This window comes from Engystomops pustulosus, chromosome 4 (assembly GCF_040894005.1).
Source record: "Engystomops pustulosus chromosome 4, aEngPut4.maternal, whole genome shotgun sequence".
In the NCBI taxonomy this organism is placed as follows: Eukaryota; Metazoa; Chordata; class Amphibia; order Anura; family Leptodactylidae; genus Engystomops; species Engystomops pustulosus.
This window is the reverse complement of record NC_092414.1, coordinates 32,423,194-32,435,274: the sequence shown is the minus strand read 5'-3', so window position 1 is coordinate 32,435,274 and position 12,081 is coordinate 32,423,194.

The following is a 12,081-nucleotide window of genomic DNA, read 5'->3' as shown; positions in this document are numbered from 1 at the left end:
GTAGAACCACCTCTCCTCTAGGTGTAGAGGATGTCCCCTGTCTATGGAGATGGTAGAATTGTCTCATCCCCAGGTTCATAGGATGCCCCTTGTCTGTGATGATGATAGAACTGCCTTTCCTCTAGATGTAGAGGATGCCCCTTGTCTATGGTGATGGTAGAACCTCCTCTCCTCTAGGTGTTTAGGATGCCCCCTGTCTATGGAGATGGTAGAATTGTCTCATCCCCAGGTTCATAGGATGCCCCTTGTCTATGGTGATGGTAGAACCTTTTCCTCTCTAGGTGTAGAGGCTGTTCCCGTCTATGGTGATGGTAGAACCACCTCTCCTCTAGGTGTAGAGGATGCCCCCTGTCTATAGCGATGGTAGAACCACTTCTCCTCTAGGTGTAGAGGATGCCCCCTGTCTATGATGGTAGAATAGCCTCTCCTCTAGGTGTAAAGGATGCCCCCTGTCTATGGTGATGGTAGAACCTCTTCTCCTCTAGGTGTAGAGGATGCCCCCTGTCTATGGTGATGGTAGAACCACCTCTCCTCTAGGTGTAGAGGAAGCCCCTTGTCTATGGTGATGGTAGAACCTCCTCTCCTCTAGGTGTAGAGGATGCCCCCTGTCTATGGCGATGGTAGAACCTCCTCTCCTATAGGTGTAGAGGATGCCCCCTGTCTATGGTGATGGTAGAACCGCCTCTCCTCCAGGTGTAGAGGATGCGTCCTGTCTTTGGCGATGGTAGAACCACCTCTCCTCTATGTGAAGAGGATGCCCCCTGTCTATGATTATGGTAGAACCTCCTCTCCTATAGGTGTAGAGGATGCCCCCTGTCTATGGTGATGGTAGAACCGCCTCTCCTCTAGGTGTAGAGGATGCCTCCTGTCTTTGGCGATGGTAGAACCACCTCTCCTCTATGTGAAGAGGATGCCCCCTGTCTATGATTATGGTAGAACCACCTCTCCTCTAGGTGTAGAGGTAGCCTCCTGTCTATGGCAATGGTAGAGCTGCCTCTCCTCTAGGTGTAGAGGATGTCCCCTGTCTATGGTGATGGTAGAACCTCCTCTCCTCTATGTGTACAGGATGCCCCCTGTCTATGGTGATGGTAGAACCTCCTCTCCTCTAGGTGTAGAGGATGCCCCCTGTCTATGGTGATGGTAGAACCACCTCTCCTCTAGGTGTAGAGGATGCCCCCTGTCTATGGTGATGGTAGAACCACCTCTCCTCTAGGTGTATAGGATGCATTGTGCAAGAATTAGCTTCTACACCATAAAACGGGCATAAAAGCAGTGAAAAATCACAAGAAAATGTGATTATTATCGCAAGTGTGTGAGGGCGTGAAGTGGCAAGACATGCTGAATGTTCACAGGTTTTTTCTTAAAACTATGCTAGGTCAGACCTGGCATAGATTTGCAGTCAGCGCCAGTCTCATCATATATGATAAATCTCCCCCATGGAATCATATAGAACCATTTCATTACTCCTCCAAGACTATAAATTATTACTAAACAAATTGGCCAATAGAACCCCGAATTTGTCTCCTTACTGACATCCGTACAATATATATATTCCAATAAATTCTTTAAATGGGGATATCCCTTTAAATATAGGCAGCACAGGGATTTGATACCTTACCAATAAGGATATAGATGAAATAGATGACATATATGACATAGATCTAGATACTTTAGACCCATCATCTCCTGTTCTGCATATGAAAGTTACATAATATCCATGTGTTAATATGAAGCCATCACACAATCAACTATTCTAAATTCTAATACAAATGGAACAGTAGGGAGCGAAACGGGAAATAAAGGCATTGGATTGTCAGCGAGAGAACATTATCCGACTCTATTATAGGGTGTTTTTTCTTTCATTTAAAGTTTCAAAAGAGCTTCAAAGCCATGTAATATTTATAATGTATCCAAGCATTTCTAATGTAAAAAAACATCACTTGCCAGCTCTTAGAAGAAAGCCGAGATAGAAATCTGCCCTTGTCCTAAAATGTGTGCTCCAAAACTGAGGTAACGGCCTGGGAGTCTGCTAATGAAAAGCATTTGTTCTTGTAATTAAAAGAAATCAGTTAATAAAAGTCCTTGAATTGTCATGTTCATGTAGTAAAAACAAAATGGCTACACTCATTAAAGGGGTTGGCTCAAGCTTTACCCTATCCGCAGAATAAAGGAATTATTTGTTGATTGGTAGGAGCCCAAATGCTGGGACTAGGGTCGGCTCCAGGTTTCAGTGGGCCCCTGGGCGACAGAGCCTCAGTGGGCCCCTTTACAGTGAACTCACGTGGTGGTATTAAAAATTCATAAACTAAAACAGTCCTAAAATATTCCCTAGTTTATCATAGCAAATTGCCCCCTAACCCACTATGGATTTATTAGATACAGCCTTATATGGGCCCCCCAGCAGCCCTGACCCCGGGACATGCGCCCAAGCATGCCCATTACTGGGACCAGCCCTGGCTGGGACCACTGCGGATTACGGGAATGGGGGTTCCTTTGCTCTAGTCTGAATGGAGTTAGGGGGTCGGTATGAATTTGGCAATTTTCAGGCACGGAGTTAAAATTCTATTCAGACAAATCTTATATAGGCTATAAAAATGGAAATGTAACAGATCCATTAACCACTTCCTTATTGCAGTACGACTATGTACAACATACACCAGTGAGGGCCGTATGGAGATGGCTCACCATTTGAGCCCACTCCATACATAAAGGATGTAACTGTATAACTTCTGTGGTCAGTGCTGGCACCAATTGCGGCAGTTAACCTGTTGGGTGTTGTGGTCAAACCCAACAGTGGCACCTAAATCTGCTTTACTTGAGTGCCGCAATCATTAAATGTTGGTGGGCACCCCCCATAGCTGTCATTAGCATATGTATATTACATACTGATAGAGCATATGTATATGATATACCTCTGGTTGAGACTGCAATATAAAAGCTCTGTATCTATAATATAGTGCAATACAAATGTTTGAGTGATTAGACCCCCTAGGGTTTTTGAAAAAAAAAATTCTTTTTAAAAAATGAAAAGTTTACATCACTCCCTTTTCCCTTGAAAACCTTAAAAAATAATCAATGAAACAATGAAGTCACAAACATGTATATCTGTGTCCCAAAATGTCTGATCTACAACTCCATACACTCAGTTTTGAAAAAATTATTGACGTCAGGATATGGCAAAACTATATTTTTAAATGAATAATAAAACCAATATAAATTTGATATCTCTGTGATTGTACCATTCCAATGTATAAACGAGATATGTTTTTTGGGCTGCACAAGAAAAGATGTAAAAACAAAGCTAGTAGGAATATGGCACCACATTTTTTTCAGCTTCACTGTGCAAGGAACAAAATAGAAAATACAATGGGGCTTATTTTCTAAGGGTCCCACGGCCGCATATCCGTTGGGTTTTTGGACGTTCTCAGGGATCGCGTCACTGGGACAGGTATTTAGTAGGTGATTTAGTTGCATGTGATCGGATTGTGTCGTAATTGTGCCGGTTTTCATGCGACACAAATTGGGGAGCGGGCCGTCTGATGATCCGAGGGATTCGGACAAACCACGGGATTTTACTTAACAATTGTGTCGCAAGCCATGCACTTACATATACCGGGAGGAAGATGGTGAACCGGGAGGAAGATGGCGGATCTGATCGGAGAAGCGACATTTGCAGGAAATCGGGCACACAATCTTATCGTCGGACACTCCGGACCTCGTGAACTCAAGCGGCCGGGTAAGTAAATGTGCCCCAATGTGTTCGGCAGATAATAAGCTCTCATGTATATCTATAAATGGAAAGATAAAAAGATATCATAGTAAAACAAAGGTTAGAAAAAGACATCAGACCATCAAGTCAAACCTATACAAAACTTCTGGGCATTTCATTTATGTGGGGAACCTTTTGCTGGACTTTTTATCAGTGAGGGGAGGCTGTGGCTATTTTATTAGTGAGGGGAGGCTGCATGCTGGATATTTTATTCGTGAGGGGATGCTGCTGCAGGAATTTCATTGAAGGTATGCTAATCCATGGGTGCCCGGCCACTGGTCACTATTTTATGTCAGAGAATTTTATGTAGGAAAATAAATGAAATATATGGCACATGCTCAAACTACTTCTTCAGTCATACAACTTCATGGGACCCCATTCTCATTATCAGTAATCAGACCCCCACTGATCAGCATACTATCCCCTGTATACTTTATGAAACCTATTAACCTTTTCAACCCTTAGTAGGAACACTGTATAGACTTGTATTGTTACCACTGCAACATATACACTAATTTAACATTACAATATCTGTAATGGAAGGTTAGGGTTATTTAAAATGTTTTTAGCTTTTTAAGGGCTAAAAAGTTCCCTGACTACTAGTCTATTCCTCTACACTAATAATTAGAACCATTTGTTTCCTGTGCTTGTCATTCAGAGGTGTTTGTAGAGCAATGGATGGGCAACAGGGGATAAAGACTGTTTTGTGGATGGTCCATCATGAATGATCAGTCACACTGATCTACATGTCCCCTCTGGCTATCTTAGATATTTATGGTCTCCACAGAAAGCACCATTTGTCACTTGACAAGGAACAGATGACATATTGGGCCACAGATGTATGTACAGTATTGTAGCCCTAGATGTGACTTCAGGTGAACGCCTGGAAGCTTTCTGTAGATTGGACTAAATCTACTAGGAACAAATGTTTTACCTAATTGCATTAATTGTTACTTCATTGTAGACTGGCACCTCCTGTAGCTATGAGGTGTGATATAACTACTTCCATGTGAATTGATGTCATGCTATCCTGGCCTGAGGCTGCAACAAATTACCTATTGATTTGGGTTACCTCCAGTTGACTGAAGTTCTGTCAAACTAAGGAGACCGTGATACAATTGAGCTTTGAAGGCCCTACAAGAGCGGATTTTTGAACCAAACAGGTGGCATTAGCATGTATTTCTATATGGATTTGAGAATGTACATGTTTCAAGTAAATTACCTCATAATTAAAACCCAAAAACTTGGGTATCAAAACTTGAATGGACTCCCAGTAGTCACAACCCACTGGCAAATAAGTTATGGCAGATCATTGATCATTATGGTATAGTGTGAGAAAATCCAATACCTCACAGCACAGGTCTAGAAAAATATCCTTAAAGTTACCTTACATCATAAGTGAATATATGCCAAATCGACACAATAAGACTTGTACTTGAACTAAGTGCAACACTATAATCCAATATATTAATAAAATGTTTCAACAAAATTGGTATTTATCCCAACAGAAGGATTTTGTGTGCTAACATAAAAAATAAATACAAAAACATGGATTGCGCCCTGAGACTAAACCCCTTCCCAACTGGCTAATTGCTCTACATACACTAAGCGGTAGGAGACAGTAGGTTGACATTCAGATGACAGAATAAACACAATAAGCCAAGTGCAAGTCCTGTCCTTGATGTAACTTCAAGACATCTCTATTGGTGGCTTATCTCTCCAAGGACAAAAGGATCTGGCTTGTTGAAATCCAATAACCTGACCCTTCTTTTTGCTATTGAAAGTTTTATGGTCTGTCAGGATCGGTGGTAGTGGATCCTCTGTACCACCGTGGACGATGACGTGGGACCGGAGTCTAAGTGTTACCCAGTTTTCACCAGAGCCTGCCGCAAAGTGGTTTGGACTTGTTGCGGCATGGTACCACCAGGTAGTTCCACAGGCGCGTCTTTGTCCACGGTGATGGCCAAGGCGCAGTACAGAAACGTAAGGCAACCCTGTGGTCAGGGACAGGCAGGAGGTCAAGACAGGCAGCAAAGGATCAGAGCTGGGGTCAGGACAGGCAGCACGGAATCGGAGTCAGGAATGGAATCGAGGTCACAGCGGGAAATCAGGATAGTCGAGAAGGGCTTGGAATACAGCTTTCTCTCAGGCATAGATCACAAAAATCCAGCAGGGGACATAGGAAGGGGCTGAAATCTATCAGGGCAGTCAGCTGGCCAGCGCCAATTAGCGCTGGCCCTCTAAATATTACAGAGCTGGCACGCGCGCCCTAGGACACAGGAGCACGCGTGCTAGAGTGCGGACATCACGGGAACCATCGCAGGAGCCAGGACAGGTGATTTAGGGCCTGGACCACACGGAGGTACACGGGTTTGCCTGCGACCCGGGATATGGGTCTCAGGGGCACCCGTGACATGGTCCCATACAGATGTAGCCTAATATGTATATCAAGCTAAAGTCTCCATTGAAAACTTCTTTCTAAGGACTTAGTTTATGTCCCCTTTAGGTCTTCAGTCATTTCCATCAGTTATTGTGAGAAAAAACCAGGAGTTGTCAAAAACGCACAGAACAATTGCTAGTTTTTCCATAGTTAGAGATGAGCGGACACCCCTGGCCAGTTAGCGCCTAGTTATGGCTAGTTACTAGAGGCCTCAATATGCCGGATTGACTTTTTGGCCACCAAAGCTACAATTTGACCTGGTCGAACGGCCCAACCCAAACCAGTCAGTCAGGTCCGCTCATCTCTATCCATTGTACCTTATCTCTGTGTAGTCATAGAGTCACCCCTGTTCTGTGTTTGACAACTCATTTTGGCTAACAATAACTGAAGGAAATGACTGAAGACCCAACAGAGATGTGAATTGGACTGAATGGGGGTCATTTACTAAGTGCCCGATTCACGTTTTCCCGACGTGTTACCCGAATATTTCCGATTTGAGCCGATTTTTCCTGAATTGCCCTGGGTTTTTGGGTCACGCAATCGGATTGTGGCGCATCGGCGTCGGCATGCATGCGACGGAAATCGGGGGCGTGGCCGAACAAAAACCCGACGGATTCGGAGAAACCACTGCATTAACACGCGCTTACCTTTACCAAGTATAGCATCGTGAACTCCGGCAGGACTCGGCGGACTTCAGCACAGCAGCGACACCTGGTGGACGTCGGAGGAACTGCCTTAGTGAATTGCCGGAAGACCCGAATCCACAGCAGAGAACGCGCCGCAGGATTGTGAATGGACCAGGTAAGTAAATCTGCCCCAATATGTTTAATCTCATACAGGTTTTGGGAGTTCTTGGGTGTCATGTACCTCATGATCCTACATTGGTCCATAAATGGTCTCGTACAGATAATGGACATTACTTATTAAGAAATAAAGTATATTCATAAATGTAAAATATCCATTTACAGCCACAATATATCCAGTTCTGTTTAATATAGCAAAAATCGAATTTGCCTATTGAGAAAGTCACCACATGGAAAAAAAATGTACGTCTTGGATGAGATCTCCTTGAATGGCAAATGTTCCAGCGATTTATAGAGATGACTTAGTAAACAAGATGCATGCATTGGGGGTGCTGGGATTCCATCTGCTGGCACAGACTCTTTGGCACCCAGACTACTGTGGGCATTGCCCTTCTGCTGTCATAGCTTCGGTGTGAATCAATATATATATACAGCGAAATGCTATGCAGCAAATAGGAATCTGGGAAAGAAGTGAGTTATATGATGAAACACTGGAAAAGAGGAACAGATGGGAGATGACGACTGAAGAAGGAGAGGGTGGGTTGGAGGTAATGAATACTAGTGGTCCTGTAGTGGAGCTTTTCATTCCGCTGGTGGGAAGGCATGTAGGAAGGAGTAAATTAATTAGAGTGATAATCTCTATAGATGTCCAAAGAACAAAGCAAGTCTAAAAATAGTGATGTGGAGTCACGGGCGTTGAATGGATGCCACTCAATTTATGCTCTCCAAGAAAATTAGTGCTGGGAATTTTATCGCTGGAATGAGAAATTGGTGGAAATGCAAAATTACATTGTTCTTTCCCCCTGTATTTTACCATTAGAAGGGTAATAATAATACCATAACAAAGAGTCCCTATTACCGGGATGGTTGCACAAATATTTACATTACCATATACAAAACTGTGCAAATGTTTTAGGCAGGTGTGGAAAAAAATTGCTATATATATAATAAGTACTCATAGTTTATTTGTATCTATTAACAAAACAGTCTGGGGGAGACTACTCTTTGTCTTCAAAGCAGCATCACTACTTGCACACAGTTTTTGAAGGAACTCAACAGGGAGGTTGTTCCAAACATCTTGGAGAAGTAATTATAGATCTTCTGTGGATGAAGGTTTACTCGTATCCTTCTTTCTCTTGATGTTATCCTAAGCAGAATACATGAAGGGCACACACTTTTGTTGCTCTAAGCCTTGTCCTTAGCTGCTCCCTATTCCCATACACTATAATAATAACCTTGTTTAATGCAAATGTATAATTTATTGTGGCCCACACTTTAAAAAACCCTACTCGGTATAAAGCACCCTTCACCACTCACATTGTTGCCCCTCACTCTGCTCTCCCTCACATTGAGGACCCCCACCCCCTGCTCCCCCTCAAATTGCGGACACCTCTCTCTCTCTGCTCTCCCTCACTTTGTGGACCCCCCCTACCTGCTCTCCCTCACATTGTGGGCCTTTCTCCTCTCACCCTCACATTGCGGATCCCACTCCCTGCTCCCCCTCACTTTGCAGACCCCCCTCTCTCTGCTCTTACTCACAATGTGGCCCCTTTTCCGATCACCCACACATTGTGCCCCCCTCCATGCTTTCCCTTACATTGTGGCCCCTTCCCTGTCGTCGCCCCCCCCCATTACGGACCTTCTTCCCTGGTCCCCCTCATATTGCAGACCCCCCTACCTGGTCCCCTTACATTAGGACCACCCTCCTTGGTCCCCTTTACATTGTGGACACCCCTCTCTCTGCTCTGCCTTATATTGCAGACCTCCTTTGTGCTCCCTCTCACATTGCAGGCCCCCTTCTTGCACCCTTTCACTCACAATGTGGCCCCTTTTCCTCTCACCCGCACATTGTACCACCCCCCCCATCCCTACTCTCCCCACATTGTGGCTCTCTCCCTGTTTTCCCTCATATTGCGGATCACCTTCCCAGGTCCCCTTCATATTGCGGACCCCCCTCCCTGGTCCCCCTTACATTACAGATCACCCTCCTTGGTCCCCTTTACATTGCGGACACCCCTCTCTCTGCTCTGCCTTACATTGCGAACCAACCCCCCAGGGCCGGTTCTAGACAAAGTGGGGCCCTGGGCAAAACTAAAAGTGGGGCCCCAAAATAAAACTATTTTATGACCAGTCACAGTCAGCAAGAGGCTCCTTTAGTATGGTAAAACAAACTGTAATATGGGAGAATTTTATAGGAGATAGATGATAGGGAGATTTATGGGCAGCATGGTGGCTCCGTGATTAGCACTACAGCCTTGCAGCGCTGGTCAACATCTGCAAAGATTTTGTATGTTCTCTCTGTGTCTGCGTGGGTTTCCTCCGGGTCCTCCGGTTTCCTCCCACACTCCAAAAAATTACTGGTAGGTTGATTAGACTGTGAGGCCCATTGGGGAGAGGGACCGATATTTTCTGAAAGCAGACACTTGCCCCATTTTCAAAATTGCATCAAAGAGTTTATAGACATAGGCGCCTTCATGCAATTTTGATTCAAATTGAAACATTTTATAAAAAAAAATACTTAAAATTTGACTTTGATGGCAAAAAATTTGATCCAAACAGAAAATGTTTACCTTCACATCTCCTAAATGTAATAGATGGACATGTGTATAGTTCACAAATGTGCCCTATTGATATGTTCACATAATATCACTAAAACTGTAATAACTAGATATCTGCTTTTCAGCTAGACATTTTTAGACAGTCTAAACCTCTCTAATTAGATAATAAAAGTCACTTTTAGATGTGCGCCATTGTATTAGCTGCACAATAACAGAACCCTCCGCGCTTCATAAGAATGAGAGTGAGAACGTCAGGTGTAAATAATGGAGGATGGTGTGAAATAAAAACTTTATTCCAGAACATGTGTGTGTGTTTGGTGTTACATATAACTTTATGGACATGTTCTGGTCACGGTGTAGTCACATTAGGCGAAGAGGATCGAATGTTCATCGTATCAGTCAATTTTCCCAACAAGAAATAACTATCACAAAATAAAAGGGAATAAGAGAGAAAGGGCCACATTTATCACTTTTGTGCGCCTAAGTGAAGTAGTTGCGCCTAAATTCTGGCGCACTGTTTTCCAGAATTATCACAAGCTACAACCATCTGTGATAAGGTAATTTCCTGCCTCTTATCAATCACTTTACTTTAAAACAGTTTAGGCGCAATTTTGGCGTAGTTTCGGCGCAATGTTAGATTCAGGCACTTACATGTGATCCTGCTACAAGCTCCTCTCTTCTTCTCCCACATCCCAGAATGAAGATAACACTCACAGCAGCACCCAGGTGTGTGACACCCTGCACCCAGTGACCTCCTCAGCAGGGGCTTCTCCTGGAGGGGATCCCCCAGTGCTGCTCTCCTGCTGCACCCCTGTAATTCTGTACAGTATCCTCCTCAGACACACTGGTGATACTGTGCAGAATTACATGGGGGAACACTTGTCTGTAGTATCTGCAACATTCTGCAACGTTCTCAGCTCTCTTGCTTTGAGCTCAGGATTCTGCAGAATGTTTTGTAAATAGAAGGTGATGAACTGTAAATAGAGTCTGCAGCTCCTGTCTGCAGAGCATCTAATGTCTGTATGATCTGTTCTAGTGTCTGCAGAGCATCTAATGTCTGTATGATCTCTTCTAGTGTCTGGCTGAGCTTTGCTGCTAGAAATGAGCTGTTCTGCAAAGGGGCTCAGTGCTTTCTTCTCAGTTAACGCCACCTTCGGGCTGGAGTGTTTTTGCGCCTAAATGAAAAGTTGCAAGTGATGAATATCATAAGGCGCAGCAAAACATCTGGATTGCTAGGATAAATGAGGGAAAGCTGGTTATTTTTGCTGTGCAGCTAGTTTGGCAAAAATGGCGCAAAAAACGGTGCGCCTGAATGAAAAGGCCCAAAAACAACAGAAAAAAAATGATTGATACATGTGGCCCAAAGTGTGTTTTTCGATAGTTCTGCATAGAGAAGGGTTAAAAACATGAATATTAGTTGATATTATCCATTCTCAAAATGTAGTAACATATAGAGTGAATATTTCCATTATCTGTGAGGTGCAGCAGCTCCTGTGTGCAGTACATTCTCCCTGTAGCCTGATGGCTAAGAATCTGGAGGGGGGACACTTCAGGGGGCTGTATCTCTGGCTCTGTGACACATAGAACCTCACTTCTTTTTTCCTATGAAAGAAGAGAGTCTCCTCTTTTGTATAAATTTAAATTTGTGTTTCTATGTTTTAGGAAAACGGAGATAATAACTGTTAAACTGCCATCGGGAGTGATTTTTATATATAAAAATGGCACCTGATATTCTCACTTTAAACCTGAATATCTCTGGATCCATAGCACCTAGAAACAAAATTCAAGATTCATATGAAAGAAGAGATTCTCCTCTTCCAGGGGGCAGGGGGCCCTGGGCAATTGCCATCTTTGCCTACCCATAGCGCCGGCCCTGCAACCCCCTGCTCTCCCTCACTTTGCAGACCCTTCTTCCTGCTCCCTCTCCAATTGCAGACCTCCTCCTTGCACCCTCTCACATTGAAGCCCCCCTCTGTTCTCCCTCACATAGTGGCCCCCTTTTCCCTGTTGCTCTATAGTAAAATAAAAATACATCAGACACTCACCGTTATCTGTTACCCCACAGCAGTTCTGCTTCCTTCCCGTTCTGCCATGACCCAAAATCTGGGGCTTTAATGCCAGATCCTGGGTGGTTGATCATAAGGATATTGGCTGTATGTTTCAGCGCTGCTGTCCTGCTGGAGACAACATTTTTTGTTCCACTGTTATACTAGAAGGTACCAATCTTATAAACCACACTAAGGGACATAAGGAATAACATTTATATTGGAGGTCATTCTAGGTGCACAGAGTTATATCATCCAAGTATCTATATCTTATGTAAATGACATGGAGTAGAACTATAAAATGTACTATATATTATGCAGCTGAGGTGGTAAAAGAAAATTATAATATTATAAATGGAAATTATACACAGGGTAACAAAGAGTTGTGTGTACATACCCAGAGCACACATATCATGGAGGCAGCCTACGGAGGAAGAGACCTCACCGACGGGGAACCTAATCAGAA